This window comes from Tyto alba, unplaced genomic scaffold (assembly GCF_018691265.1).
Source record: "Tyto alba isolate M040663 unplaced genomic scaffold, T.alba_DEE_v4.0 Super-Scaffold_46, whole genome shotgun sequence".
Classification (NCBI taxonomy): domain Eukaryota; kingdom Metazoa; phylum Chordata; class Aves; order Strigiformes; family Tytonidae; genus Tyto; species Tyto alba.
Genome location: NW_024881322.1, coordinates 5,410,330 through 5,426,322, shown reverse-complemented (window position 1 = coordinate 5,426,322; position 15,993 = coordinate 5,410,330). Strand labels below are relative to the sequence as shown.

At 42.6% G+C, this 15,993-nt stretch overlaps 1 protein-coding gene across 2 annotated transcripts in view; it reads left to right on the top strand.

Annotated features, from left to right (window-relative positions):
- The first annotated feature begins 206 nt into the window (after positions 1-206).
- CPNE4 (copine 4) overlaps positions 207-15,993 on the top strand; it is a 243,764-nt gene continuing 227,977 nt past the window's right edge. The window contains exon 1 of one of the 2 annotated variants that reach the window (XM_032991217.2): positions 207-357. The gene's annotated coding sequence lies outside the window, so the exon portion shown is untranslated. Of the gene's footprint in view, positions 358-607; positions 742-15,993 lie in introns of those variants that run through there. The other variant, XM_032991218.2, reaches the window with a different exon arrangement.

Sequence of the window (15,993 nt, the reverse complement as noted above, 5' to 3'; positions counted from 1 at the left end):
TGGGGGGGGGGGGGTTCCCGGTTGCGAGGGGGGAGCCGGGGCACCCCACTCCCGCAGCCCCCCGCCGAGGCTCCGTCCCCGCCGCGGCCCCCAGGGGGCGCTGCCGCGGGCTCGGCGGGGCCGGGGCGGCTCCGTGAGGCGGCGGAGGGGGGGGGGGGGGGGGGGTGGGGGAAGCGCCCGCCTCCTCCTCCCTCCGTCCCCTCCCCTCGGCGGCGGTGGAGCCGCCGGGCTCCCTCGCTCCTCTTCACATGGGGCTCGCCCCGCCGGAGGGACAGCGCTCCTGCCCTCCCGCCAGCCGCTGAGCGGGACCGGGCGCAGGGGGCTCCCCCCCGCCGCCGCCGCCGCCGCCGCCGGCAGGTAGGGGCGGGCGGCGCACCTGAGGGTGGGGGGGGGGGGGAAGTTGGGGAGCGGGCGGCGGGACGGGCGCGCGCGGCTCGGCCGCCCCGTCCGTTAGCGGCGGTTGCAGCGCGAGGCTCCCCGCGCGCACGTGGAGCGGGCGCCTCGCAGCCCGGTCCCCGCTCCGCCGTGGCCGTGGGCACCGCCGCGGGGGTGGGAGCCGGCCCCGCTCCGCTCCGGTCGCCGCGGGGAGCGGCGCAACTTCGGGGAGGCACCCGGGCGGGCCCGCGGGGCTTCCCCGTGTGCCCGAAGGCGGTGCGGTGCCCGACCGAGAGCCGTCCGTCTCCCCCCGCCCGTGCCGTCCTTTCTTTTAGCTGCCGTGCAGAGGTCGCAGACGGAGAACAGGTCTGTTATGTGTGAAATTACGGCACTTTAGGATTTTTTTTTTTTTTTTTTTTTCAGTATAATACCAGAAGCAGGGTGTCCGTGAGATTAATTTCTGTGGTCGGTAGCTTAAACGCAGGACAAATTCCTTATGCCGTCAAAGCGAGAGTTACGAGCTCGCTCGATTCATACAATCTGATATTCTCGTAGCTCAAAATAAACCTTTTCATTAAAAAGGAGAAAGCCGGATCCAGTTCTTGCAGCTTTTGATTGATTAGAGCTCCCTCATGGAAATCAGCAGGGAGTTTTGCCTGATTAAGACCTGGAAAATCATCTGGAGGTTTTGTTACACAACTGGCTGTAGATGTGCAGTATGGGCTCAGTTAGGTAACTTTGCACCTGGGTCTTGTTTTCACTGATCCAGCTGAAGTACTTTCAAGTTAAATTAGTTTTGGTGCTCCACTTTAAGGAGTCAGCCCTCTCTACTTGGCATGTCCAAGGGACCGGGAGGACTGCTTCACCTGCCTTAAAGAAGAGTAAACTGATTAAACAGAGAAATTGGTGACACCCATTGGGAGGTAGTGATTGAAATTTAGAAATGCTCCATGCATTTTGATGGGAGTGCCAGGTAAAGTCATCAGTTTTCACCCTGAATGTGTTTTATTCCTTACTGCTTGTGTTGCAGTTGAGCCTCAGAAGCCCTCGTCAAGAACCAGGGACCCAGCTGTAATAGGAGATGTACAGGCATGCATGCAATCATAGTCTCTCCACTAAAGAGCACGCTTTCTGGGGTGATTATGCAGAAATGTTACGGAAAACAGAGCATTGCTCCCAGAAAAGCTTGCAGGTTGCAATTTCCACTCATGAGCTGACTGTTCAGTTATTGCTGTTCTGGTTTTTTCTATGCTCCTAAAATACCTGGCAGCAGGTTATGGATTCTAGTCAGTTGTTTGCGGAACTTTTCCTGTTGCTGCAACCACAAATGTTGCTGTTAACTTTCGCTTATTAAGGTATGAAAGTAAGTAAAATAACATGGAAACTCTTGCACTTCGAAGAGCAGCAATGTAGGACCGGAACTAGAGGGTGGAACAAAGAAAACCTGATGCTTTTTCTTTGTGCTGTAACTATTTTCTGATGAGAAAACTCCTTTGGTATGGCATTTCTCAAGTTCGTTCTTGGATCCTTGGAATTTCAGGTGACAAAAGTCTGTTCGATCTAGCACTTTGACTGAAGAAAAGGCACAGTATTGTGGTCTGTGGAGTTCAAATGCACATTACTGGAAAGTTTCATATAGCCTTAAAATAATCTGTAGCAGGGCAGGTGTATTTGCTATGTTTGGTACAATTTGATCTGGTTATAAAAGAACAGGTAGCATTTCTGAAGTAGACCATACTCTGTTTGTTAGTTTTGATACTTCAGTACTGTTTGTTTCTTGACGGAGACCATAATGCAATACAAATATATGCATGTAAATTCAGTGTCTGTCAATAGATGTGTTGGTATGGTTAACCTCATGGCCATACTAGAGGCTTGGATACCTGATATCCTTAAGGATAGGTCTATGGAAAAACTCGGGCATGTACTGAACAGCTTTCCTGGGCTAGGATGATAGAAAACAAATTGTGTGTCACCTAAAGTTAAAAGTATTCAGGAAAGCTGTTAATAACATTCAAAAAGAGATTCTTAATATGCATGTGGAGAGCATTATCAGTTTGTGTAGCTCAGTAGCCAGTGTGTGGCTGGGTTATCATGCCTAACTGTCCATCTCCTAGTCTTTGGGGAGAGATTTCTCTAAAATAGGATGCTTAAATGTACCCTAGTTTAAAATACTGAAGTGAATTATGGTGAACTACTACTACTTATAAGATTGGATATTTGTACCATGGACAGAAAAACTATCTTAGCAGCTTGCCAAAGCTTGGAGCTCTCCGTATGCAGAAAAGCTAATGGAGTACGCATTGTGGTGTTATGTGTTCAGTGCTGTTTAAGAGGAGACACTTAGATGGCAGCTATCACTGATGTATCACAATTGCTGCTTTGTCTTCATGGGACTGGGATAGGGAAGTAACAAGGATGCGGGGAGACTAAGTGCCTTGCCGAGTCACTCGGGAAGTCTGAAAGAGGAAGAAGCTGAAGCCAGATGGAAGAGGGTCTAGACTGGCAGTCCTACCTGGATTGTCTGCCTTGTTTGCTATAGACTGTTTGAATTATGCTATAAAATAAAGATGTTTCCAGGTATTGCATCTAGTGGTTGGCTGGCAATGTTCAAAGTTTAAAAAGTGTTTTCTTATTATATGACTTTCTATGTCTTTATTATGCTGTCGTAGCTTCCCTTTTCCTAGGTTTGTTGTTTTAATGTTTTGAAACCATCTGGTAGACTCCATACAGAAACAACACTCTGTTAATGGATTTTTAGTGTGGGGAATTCAAATGTGAGATAGCCAGCGGTCAGCATTATGGTTCCTGATGTAACCATTATTCAGCAACACTTCTCGTACATATCCAAACTAAAATTTAACATCATCTTCTGTAGTGTACTTCATCGTAAAGGTGACTTTAAGCAAGCAGGAAGATCCAACTTAAGGATGAAGAATACATGCCTATATAGAGCTATGTGGAGGTTGCTGTGAAAATGGTAACTTTGGGGTTTAAGCATTTGTGACTCTAAGTCCATTTTTACTCTTAGAAACTGCAACATGCAATTTTAAAGAGTGATTAAATAGTTTTTTATAAGATGCCTGACAGCAAAACCTCAGTGTAACAAGGTACGCTGCTCTGAGGAGCTCTGCTTTTGTCTGCACTTGGAACTGAAGTGTCCTTTGCTGGTTCAGTTGCGTGCGCCGCTGTTGCTTGCTGTTTGCAGTGAGAGGCATTTATTCCATGAAAACTCAGGTTTGAATAACTGAAGACCCTCATGTTGTCTCCCACTAATCTGCCAATTGTAGTTTCTGTGCTTACTGCAAATCATCAAAAAGAAGTTGTGTTAATTTGCTTCTGCTTGCCCGTTTGTGCTGCAAACACCCCACAGCTGTGAAGCTGTGTTCTAGCTCTGGTTTAGGAACGTTTTCTTCAAGGTGGTGTGCATGTCTTAAGCAGCCCTGATTCTCAAAGAAAGGTAAGTTTGAAGTGGCATTTGTGCCCTAGAAAAAGCTACACAGAGATAAGGGGAGCTATGTGCATGCTTAAAAACGAACACATCCCCAAGTGTTTTGGTGAATAAGCTTGAGTGCTTTGCTGAATCACAGCTGTGAGCGTGCAGAAATACTATACCTACAAAGTCTGCTACAGCTGAGTACAGTACTCGTATTTCAGTGCAGGTGTTTGGAGACTAGCCGAACTGCAAAAATGAATTAGGAGAGGGTTCGTACGTACTATCAGACAAAAATAGAAATGTAACATTGCAAGTGGCTTAATTCAGGCTCTGCTGGGATATTTAAGAGGAATTTTCCCTTGCTGTCTGATACTCAAATAGCAGGTGAAAACTGATGCAGTAAATAATCCAATTCCCACTGATTTCCTTAAGAAAATGACCGCACAGAGAGTGCGTCCAAGGAAACTGCCCTGAGCCTGCCGGTTCCACCGGCGACCTGCAGAAACGATGGGATTTGCCTGGTATTAATATTTCAGCGGCAGCCTGCGGGACCGCCTTGCCGAGCGGAACTAGCGCTAAATACGGCAACCGAGGGGGGGGATGCGCGGTCCCGGTCCCGGTCCCGACCTCCCCCCCCCCACCGGGCGGCGGGGCGGGGCCGCCAGGGGGCGCCCGAGGAGCGGCGGAGCGCGGCGGCGGGGGCGCACGGCCACTCCTTCCCCCCCCCCCCCCCCCCCCCAACTATGGGGAGCCCGGGGCCGGGACCCTAAACCCAAATTTACCCGATCCCTTTCTCCGGTAAACTCTGTCTCCCGCCGGCGCGCTCTCCTGGTCGCTGGGAGGGGCCGCGTTAGGCTGCGGTCGGGGTTTAACCCCTGGCTAAGCACCAGGCAGCCGCTCGCTCACTCCTCCCCCCTCCCGGTGGGACGGGGAGGAGAATTAGACAGGCAACGGGGGGGAAAAAAAAAAAAAAAAAAAAAAAGTAAAAATCGTGGGTTGAGATTAAAACCAGTTTAATAACTAAAATAATACCAACAATAATAGTAAAAATATAATAATTATAATGAGAATGAATATAACAAAGAGAAAGAATTGAAACCCAAGGGAATCCAAGCGATGCATAGTGCAATTGCTCAGCCCCTGCTGAGCGATGCCCGAGCAGCAATCCGCCCCTCCCGGCCACCTCCCCCCAGTTTATACACTGAGCATGACGTTCTATGGTATGGAATATCTCTTTGGGTAGTTGGGGTCAGCTCTCCTGGCCATGCTCCCTCCCAGCTTCTTGTGCTCCTACTTGCTGTCAGAGCACGGGGAACTGAAAAATCTTTTAACTTGGGATAAGCGCTACTTAGCAACAACTAAAACATCGGTGTGTTATCAACATTATTCTCACACTAAATCTATAACACAGCACTGTACGAGCTTCTGGGAAGAAAATTAACTCTATCCTAGCCAAAACCAGGACAGTTGGTCATAGTTCACTGACAAGAGCAAGGTAAACTCAACTGACATGAGGCCGCTCAAAGTCGATGATCCGTGTGGGAGTCCAATGCAGTCGAAGTGATGCACTTTGAAGTTGTGTTCAGATGAATTTTGCTGCACATCTCAGTGCAAAACACCCTGATGTTGCAGGGCCCTGGGGGGGAGGGTGTCTGAGCACCCTGTCTGGTTCCCGTGGAGAGTGGGCTTTCTGCACGGGTGGATGAACTGCTGGATGTGGGCAAGGAAAATGCTGCTTTGGCAGAAGTCCTTCAACAGTAAAGCCCTTTCACTGTGGGCCTGGTTATGTATAGGAGCTTGTCTGGCCAGGAGCAGTTTCCTAATTTAGCTCATTGCCTCGCCACCACCAACATCTTCTTACCACTAACCTTTCCTACTCTTCCAGTCCAGGCTCTCCAAAGGTGGAAATAAAACGGCTGTCAGCTTCTCTGGTAGACTGACTGAAGGGCGTGCAAGAAGCACCTCAGGAGGGAGTGCTGAGAGGATCTTTGGCCAGGCCAACCTTTGTGGCTAGAGTGGTGATTCCCGCCATGTGACTTTGATTCCTCATTTATTTTCAGTAGATGCGTGATTGACACAAGGGAAGTACCTCCAGCATTTAATTTGCTAATGGGTGTCGTTCATGGATCAGCAAAGTCTGTAAGTGGCTGCTATGGAGAGTTGGGGTAGTACGGAATAAGATTCCCTATAGTTGAACGGCAGACAAATGGAAAGCAGATGTGCCCTAAGAAAAGTTTTCCTAGTGGAAATGATTGTCAGCTGTGGAACAAGTCTGTCATGACACCTGTGTAGTTAATCCATGCTTTCTTAATCTATTGCCTGCTGTCATTTTCTCCGGTGAATTGTTCACTGTGAATTGTTCACTAAACGTTAGGTGGATTGTCAGGCATCAGGCAGTAAGACAGACACTCACTGTATATCTGGAGAGGGCAGGACACCCTTCTCATAGGTGGCAAAAGCCAATCATTTGGCTGTGGGGTGCAGCTTGGACACCGATGGTATTTGGAATTAATTTATCACTCTTTTTTGATTATCTGTTTACTTAAGGGAGTTTCTCCTCTTGTATTGTGTTGTCTAGAGCCTTCAGGTAACATTGTCCTTAGTAATGCTTGTTACTGTGGCTCAGCATAATGTGAAGGAATAGGATTGTTAATGTTGCTACCTAGAAGGATTCTGTCAATAAGGACTGGATATTCTGATACATGCAGAACTGGCTTACTGAATTACAAAAAATCTTGTAAAATATCTGCAGTCAGAGAATATCTGTACAGTTATGTGAGGGCTGTGACTGGCACTTTGATACCAATGCTCATAAAATCCTTGGAAATGTGGACAAATGAATAATCCACAGTGAACAGTGTGCTAAGTAATGTAGGCAGCTGTTTCATGTTTGGGTTTATGTTATTTGCTTCTGCTGCTGTTACTGTTGCATTTGCGAGTTGATGGAGTTGCGCATCATTTGTATACTCTTGGTGCAAAGGTTGCCTTGGTACATCATGTATTGGTAACAGATAAAAGCAGATGGTTTTGCCTGGCTGCTAATTTATGGTGAAAGTGTTATGGGATAGTTAAGGTTCACTGAGAAAGATTGAAAATAACTTTGAGATCTTGCCAGACATTTGGCCAGATAGGCTTATCTTTGCATAGTGATCAAAGAAATGAGGAAATAAAAAAAAAAAAAAAAAATTGTATGGAGTTAGTGTATAGGTAAAGGGGAATAAGGGAAGGGGAAATAGAAGATTGGACTAGCCTGTCTGTTAGAGTGGTTTAAGTAGGGTCCAGTTCCATATGAGGGATTGCAGGCAGTTTATAAACTGCCTGGGTATGTTCATTTTGAATTTGTAGAAAATCTTTCAGTCTTAAGCTTATGGTTGTGGTCTGGGATGAGAATCAGCTTAACTTGTGTGGAAGAAATGGAAAGAGGTTTGCTGTGGTACAACTTGGGTTTTGGTAATTTTGCAGATATATAAAATAATAAGTCAGCCATTGTTTTGGGGCTGACAGTAAATGCTGGACTTGGCCACAGACAAGCAAAGAAAGAGGAAGCAGAAACTTTTAAAACACATGTAATTTTCTCAGAATTTAATTCCTCTAAACTTCATCTAGATTAACTGCTGCTTGACTAATTTTAATTTGATTTCTCTTTCTGATATAAACAGCTGTGCTAACTTTGATAGAGATTCCAAATAAATATTTCTGTCAATTTTGATTTGATATCTTAAAAGCTCAAGTGCAACTTATAGGAAAATGTCAGTATCAGTTCTTGCTTCTCATATCCATCAAAATCTTATCTTCCAGAAGAAAGAATTGTGCCATAGGGCTACAGAGTAGTCAGAGCAGGGGAAGCTGGTAAACTAGATTTGAAAGTAGCTTTTTCTTCATAAGCTCGAATATTTTGTATCTCTCTCTATGGAAGGGCTAGGAGATGAAGCAAAATGAATGTTTGTTATCTGCAGGTTGTAACTGCAGTTTGAAATGTCAGATGCAGCTAATAATTAGAAACAAGAGACTAAAACCTCATCTCTCTGAACATGGATTTGTAATGAATGGCTGATTTAGAACAAAGTATACACAAAAAGGCATGAAAAATGTTTAAACAAATATTTTTATAAGATTATCCCTTAGTATTGAGTTAAGTATTTTCTCACTTCTGTAATTATTATAAGTGCCAAAAACAATATGAAAGTGACTGATCATACAAGAAAATATTTTTTTTGTGTGTGTGGAATTTTATTAGTCTTGTTTATAGGTGGACTGTGTTCAACTATGGACCCAAGGAAGAGATACCACAAGATGGACCTGAATAAGCTGACGTAACACTTCCCCATCAACTCAAAACAGTTTAAAAAATAAGAATAACTGCAAAATCAAATAAAATTGATTGCAAGGATATTTTTTTTGAGTAGCCGTCTTTAGGTTATTAAATTTATTCTATTGACTAGGAAGGGGGACGGTATTCCTGCTTTTGCACACAAAACTAAAATGTCTAGTTCTTAGGGACTTACTATGAACAAAGACTTTCTTATTTCATCAGTGCATTCATAACAGTAGAATTTTAAGAACTATTCAGTGTACTTGGACAGCAGCATAGATCCTGTTAGACAGAAATCCTGTAAACTGCCTCCAACGGGGAAAAGCTAATGCAATTAGCTGTAATGCTCTCTCTTGGTCACTTTGTTCACCCTTCACTGTGCACGAAGAAACTATGAAAGCAAGATAGATGTAACTTTAAACCAGTTATTTATTCACTGAGATGTGTGGTAGATAACTAGGACTAGTGAGCAACCAGGCAAAGCATTGACATAGCACCTCCAGGTAAAAGTCCTGGTTCACAGAATCACAGAATGGCTGATGTTGGCAGGGACCTCTGGAGGTCATTTGGTCCAGCCCCCTTGCTCAAGCACGGCCACCTAGAGCCAGTTGCCCAGGTCTGTGCCCAGATGGTTTTTGAATTTCTCCAACAAGGGAGACTTCACAACTTCCTTTGGCAACCTGTGCCAGTGCTCGCTCACCCTCACAGTGAAAAAGTGTCTCCTGACGTTCAGAGGGAACCTCCTGTGTTTCAGTTGGTGTGCCTGTTGTCTCTGGTCCTGTCACTGGGCACCACTGGAAAGAACCTGCCACCATCCTCTCTGCAACCTCCCTTCAGTTATCTGTACACCTTGATAAGATATCCCCCTGAGCCTTCTCTTCTCCTGACTGAACAGTCCCAGCTCTCTCAGCCTTTCCTCTTACCTAAGGTGCTCCAGTCCCTTTATCATCCTTGTGTCCCTTTGATGGGATTCTCTGCAGTATGTCCGTGTTGTTCTTGTACTGAGGAGCCCAGGACTGGACACAGTACTCCAGCTGTGGCCTCACCCATCCTGGCATCGTTGCTGGCCTGGCAGTCATCAGTATTGGGGAAAGCTGGCTTCTGCTGCTTCTTGGATGGACTGATTCTCAGTGTGTTGTTGAGTCGCTATATTCTGACTCTTTTTTCCGTGATAGGTTTTCATAGCTTTTAATGGGTGTTTTGTTTGTTTTTTTTCTTGAGTCCTCGAACTGTTGACAACCTATGTTTCAAGGATCTTATGTCTAGCTTCAAATTTACCATTCTCATCTATCATGGCTCAAGTCTAAGTATTGTCACACAGCTTTCTTGCAAGCTGGCAGTTTCCTTAGAAGTTTCATCCAAGGTTACGCAGTTCTGCTGCGTCAACTAGGCCTTGGATCACAGACAGCTGAACCCCTAGGAGGAGGTTTCACACAAAGCTGAGGTGTGAAATCAGTATGAGCTATGCTCTGCGGATTCCCTTAGGAGGACACACAGCGAATAGTAGCTACAAGGTTATTTGAACTACTTTCAAAATAACTGGATGCCTGCAGGAAAAGCCTTGTAACTTAAGCTTTCTCTGCGCTGAACTTTTATTCATCAGTATGTTATTATCTGTATTTCTGGCACTAATGTGATTTATAATTGGCCCTTTGCCTGGTCTTAGACAGGGACAAGTGGTGCTGATATGGATTGCCTATGGTGAGGAAAACTTTTTTTGTACCAGGGGAGGTTTAGATTGAATATTGGGAAAAATTTCTTCACCAAAAGGGTTGTGAAGCACTGGAACAGGCTGCCCAGGGAAGTGGTTGAGTCACCATGCCTGGAGCTATGTGTAGATGTGGCACCTAAGGACATGGTTTAGTGGTGGACTCGGCAGTGTTAGGTTTACAGTTGGACTCGATGATTTTAAAGGTCTTTTTCAACCTAAATGATTCTACGATTCTAAAAAATAACAGCACAAAAGCCATCCAAACAGAGGAGGGTGAAGCTCGAGATATTGACAGGAGTCGTAACAGAGCAACTGACTGAAGGTAGGAACCAGTACACTGGCCTGTTCTGATGTACGTGATTTGTTAGGAAAGGGTGGTACAGTAGGTAAAACTGGAGAGAAATTAAAATAAGGACAGGTTTTATGAAGAGATGAGAAGATAATTTTGGTATTTGCAGAAAGGTAGAAGGATCAAAAATTGCAAATGGGTTTGAATGAAAAAACAGCGGGTAAAGTTCTGACTCTTGTGAAATGCAAAGCAAAACTTACATTGCCTTCGGATGTGCTAGAATTATTACCATAATGAATGTCAGGAAAGAAAAATAATATAAAAAATAAAACTAAGTTTTTTGTGGTGTTAGTTTACAGACTTGGAATAATTGTTATCTGCAATGGAAAATCAGGTCAAACACTGGGAAGAACATTCTCACTGGAACAGCAGTGTAACTGGAAATAATTTCTGAAGTGAGATTTCAATCATCTGGAAGTTTTAAGAATAGAGAGTGTCTACCATGAGGTTTTGAGATACAGTTAATTCAGTTTTGGGGGCAATTGATATTTCTGCCGCACCCTTTGTATGCTTGATCCTTTATACACAGGAGACAAAGCTTTCTGAAATTGTTCATCTCTATGCAGCACATCAAGGAAGCCAACATGTTTCTGACATAAAATCACAAGAGTTAACAAATTGTGAAAATAGTGTGGTTTGTTTGGGGTTTGTTCGTTGTTTTTTTGTTTTGTTTTGTTTTGTTTTTTCCTGTGAACTAAGATTTCTGATAATGTGCAGCAGGTAATGGTACTGATTTGTAAACTGGCTATTTATTAATGCTCTTTCACCGTTTTGCTGTTGCAATTTAGATCTTTATTTTGACAACCAAAAGTGGCCCCTATGACTTGCTTATGTGCAAGCATTGGTCTGATATCTTTGAAAAGTACCACCCCTCTTTTGCTGCTAGAGGTATGTCAAGTGTGATGTGAGTAACTTCCCACTACTAATTATGAATAGGGACAGAGGCTGTGGTATCTTCATCTAAAGGATGCCACTTAAAGCTTCAGACATAGTGGCATAAATATTCATCAGGTGTTATCAAAGTGACTGGCACATCAGTCATTTGTTTCTACAGTACAATGTAAGTAATTTGATTGTTAAGGATTATTTTATGCACTGGAGTTATGGTGTTTGTGTGTGGTGTGTGGGGTTTTTGTTTGGTATGTGGTGTGTTGTAGGGTTTGCTGTTTTATTTTGGTTGGTTTTTTTTTTTTTTGTGTGAAATATTCAATTTGAGAGCAATTAAATTGCATCAGTCTTTACAGGACAATTTTTGCTAGTTTTGTTTTTTGAAACAATCAACTGAATGGTTGACAAAGCTGTGTACTTTACTTTCTGAAATCCTCATTTTTATCAAAATGTGATGCAGAGGAAGGACTTTCTTTGATCCATCTGTGATCTTTGCTTCCTGCTGTAGCAAAACAACTTTCAATGGTTCTTGCATTCAGTTGAAATTTCTTATAGCAGTGTTCTTTCCAGGTGCTCACCTAGTTATAGGTTGAATTTGCTGCCTAAGTAAATGGATTTGCCCTGTTTGGTATTTTGTTTGTGTTTTTGTTTGTTTGTTTTTGTTGTTGTTGTTGTTTTTTAAGTTAAGAATATCAGAGACCAGTTGTTTTGAAGTTCAGTAAAACCTTTTTTGAGGGAGCATCTTTGAAGCTTTTTGGAGTTAACTGCTCAAAGAGGTGTATTTGAAGGTTAGCCATGATTCTCAGGAGAGTTGACTGGGGGAGTTTGTAAAATTAGGCATTCTAGTCTGCAACAGAAATGGCTTTGGTTCAGACCAATGCCATAACCAATTTAGCCAAAATTTAACTGGTGTTCACAGAAAGTAGTTTCACAGTGAAGATTCTTATTTCCTGTCTTAAATGAATCTTTAATTTCTACACTTTTCTACTTGTGATGTTAAAGTATTGGTTTCCTTTCCTGTCCTATTAAGCTATATTTGGCATTCTTTTACTGAAATAAATGTGGTCCTGAGAGTTTTCTTACATAAAAGCTACCTACATAGTATTAAGAAAGTCTAAACCTGGTCTGTACTGAGTAAGTATAAGATGAAACACGACTTTCCTAAGTGATGATGTTGAAGCCAAATGTGTTCTGTAGGCATTTAGGATCATAATTGGCAAAAAGCATATTTTTACATGACTTGAATTTTATTACCTTCTTAGATATAACGCATTGCACTGTGGGCAAATAGTTACTATATAATCATGCTCTTCAGTGAGTACCCAGAGTTAATTTAGTCATTTCCACTTAGGTCTTGGTAGCGTATCATTGTGAAAGTAGTTATGTTTAACAACCCATTTAGCACGTGAATAATTCTTTCATGCTGTTGTATCCATTTCCTAGTCACCATCCATGACTTGTCAGGTACTAATTTTTTAAAGGGTGCAATTTTATATCTGTGACCAGAGGCTAAATTGGAGTTGAACAAAATAGCAAAGAGAGAACGTTGAGGTTTTGATCAATTTGAAATGGTCCATTTCTCCTGCAGTTCAAGAGAATCAGGGAAGATGGATGCAGTAAGTGACTTGCAATGTAGCTGATCTCCTTAACTTCACTGGCAAAATATGAGCTGCACTCAAGCAGTGTCCACAAATTACCGCTGTGTAGGTTGCCAGGAGAATGGGAGAGATCTGCGAAAGTGGTAGTGCCCAGTGGTTTCTCAAAGATATGGGAAAACAAAGGGGAAAGTAGCCCTAACATTTTTCATGCAGCTATTGCCAAGAAACTTTAGTCAAACATAATCTTGTATTGATTGTGGTTTCCTTGGCTTAGTAATGACATAAGTTAGACCACAAATTCAGTTTCTCTAAACTGATTCTGATGGGTTCTATCCCTGACTCTGATAGAAAAGAACATTTGTAATGTGGATTTCGTGCTGTTTTTTTGTTTGTTTAAAAAAAAAAAACCTGAGTAGGGATACCACAAGCAGATGGAAACCACCCAGTGGAATTGCAGTTGAAAAATAAGGTAGAAGTTCAAGTCATTCATGCATTGAAATGGAGGGAAAATTAGTATGCAGCTAAAAGCTTTTGAGTAAGAGAATGATTGGTGTTAAATGTTCTTAATAGCCATGTGTTGGGAGGAAAACACAGGAGCTGACCTCGGTGGAAAAGATAATGCATTAACTAACTGTCAGTATAAAATGTCTTGTGAACCTTGTAAAGAGCAAAGTAGTTACATGCGGTTCGTAATCTGCCACGGTGAGTGGGTTGCCTGGATTCCTGCTGCGGAGCACCAGAAGCTTTGGGGCAGAGGGCCTGAAAGGTGTCAGTAAGGGTGGAGACGGATGGAGCTGCTGAGTTCCTTGCAGGAAGTCCTGCCTGAATTGTCTGTTAATACCTACTTGCCTGTGCATTTGGACTTATATAGATGGTGAGCGTCTGAAAGGGTCCCATGCGGCAGCTCCCACAGTGAAATCCCTTGTGTTACCAAGATGTGATTCATGAGAGCCCTCGTCATCCCTTTCCTGGTGAATGATCTCTGGAGTTTCTCTTCAAGTGTCTTGGGTAAATGTCTTGAAGGTATATGAGGATGCTGGTGTGAGGCTGTTAGGACAATGAAGGCTGAACACTCCTGTTTTAAACAGTTCGCTAGATCATATTTGATGCTTGCAAGCATCCAGATATGTTTCCAGAGATGCACTCAGACCTTAAACAGAATAGATGAAATAAGCTTTGAGCATGAATGTGATTTAGTAACACAGGTTTCTCCATCTGTCACTTGGCCCCGTCTCTGTGCTGCACTAGTCACGGCCCAGGTACGAAGAGTACACAGAGAAAAGCTATGGGATCTAAGGGCACTGACGTGGTGACTTTTCCTTTTCTAATTAGTAGAAAGGAGATGATCAGAACATTTTCCATTTTTGCTGTTTTGGTAATCTATACCCATTAGTCCTTTCATTTTCCACATTAATCCCACTTCGTGTTTTTGTGACATCTCATAAACAAGAAACATGAGGCAAAGATACTGAGTTTTTTATTAACTTTATCCTTACTTGTAGGGTGTGAGGTTTAAGTATTTAATGCATGTAGAATGCTTTGAAAATAGAAAGTCAGACAGCAAACAGTATTTTCTGGTATACTTTTTCTCTGAGATTATCATGTAATGCAGGGTTTGGGGGTATGACAAACCGTAGCTGCTTTGTGACTTGGCTTCTCCTTCTAACTATTCTAGGATAAAATGTCTGTTGGTATGATTTGTAAGCTGTAAACTCTATTGACTCCTAATTATTTCTCTGAAGAACAGCTACATAACCCAGTGCAGAATTATGGAATTTTCAGGACCCAGTTTATTGTTTTTTTTCCATCATAAAAAAAGGATATAATGGAATTTTTGTGCGCAAAGCATCAAGCAAGACTGAGTTGGATAGAAAATGAGTAAAGAAACCAAACCAACAAACTGTAGTGTGACACAGTTTAACATTATACATTTTATTGTTGTCTTGATTTCTTGTTAGAAGTGGAAATAAAAATGAAAGCTATGAACAGTGCTCTAAAATTAAGTATAAAAATCTGAAAACTTAGCATTTTTTGTGTTCTGTTTAAACAAATGATTTATAAGTCTTTTCAACTGAGTATTGTGTTTTTGTGTTTTATTCAGAGATAAAAAGGATCTTTTTTTTTTTTTTAGTATGCATTTAATATCTAGCACTCATCTCTACACTTAATGCTAGTGTATTTCAGGGTTTTGTGGTTTTCCTTAACCATATTATTAAGATTGAAACAATTTTTAAAATTACTTCTAACTATTTCAGAGTTATTATATAACTCTTATTTTTATAATTCTAGAATTATATTTCTAATCCATTAACCTGGATGGAAGCAGATTTATTTTCTGGCTTTCATGTGTCAAGAACACTTGTCCCTTGCTTACAGGGTCAGGTGAATAAAGTACTTTGGCCACTGAAGCCAGTAACTGCAAATGCTTGCTTGGTGTGTTCTGATACTAATCTTCATCTAACCTGGTTTTCATTTTGAAAGAAATGAAATATTTTCTCGAAGATTTGGGAGGATCAAATGAAATTTTCCTTCCCTGAAAACAAAATTTTGTTTTCGTTTTGAAAGAGTTTTCATGGCAGCAGAACACATAGGTATTCCTGAAAAAAATCAACCACAAGAATTGCTGGTACTTTGGTGCACAGGCTAATGGTTAGAGGACTTCCTGAGGTTAGCTTCAAACTTTCCTTTTTCTGTAAAATGCTTGTACTGGAGCTGGGCCAGAGGATGAGAGTGCAGTCTGGCTTCCCTGCTTAGCCAGCTGTGGTAGGTAGAGGAGGTGCAGTGCCTCTGGTTTCACGTTGTATTGGACTGCATTACCTGCAGGGGCACACTGTCCGTGGGAGAGACCAAGGGAGCAGCTGTAAACTAGATTAATAGCACTAATATTTGGAAGGAGAGAGGAAAGCCTTTGAATCCTCTTGGTTAGAGAAAGGACTTGAATCTTTCTCAGCAGGGTTCAATATCCTTTGGACCAAAGAAAGGGGCTCATAACAACTATTTGCTGTAGATTATCATTCAATTTTTAGTTGGAAGCACTTAAAGTGAGTGAAAATCACAAATAACTTGGTGTGACAGAGAGACAGAAACTCTGGGGTTTGGGGTTGTTTTTCCTAATAAACATTTTTGGTAGCTCTCCCTCCATCCAATTCAGCTTGATCGGAAACTCCAAACAGTATTGCTATTGCACAGGGTATTGCTAGCTGTCAGGGAAAGTGATGACTCTCGGCTTTTCTGCTCTTGTTCCTGTCGGGAAGGACCGAGGTATTCTGGGGAAAGCAAGGCTGAGGTGTGAGAGATGGCTGGGCAGCAATGCAGAGTGACAGA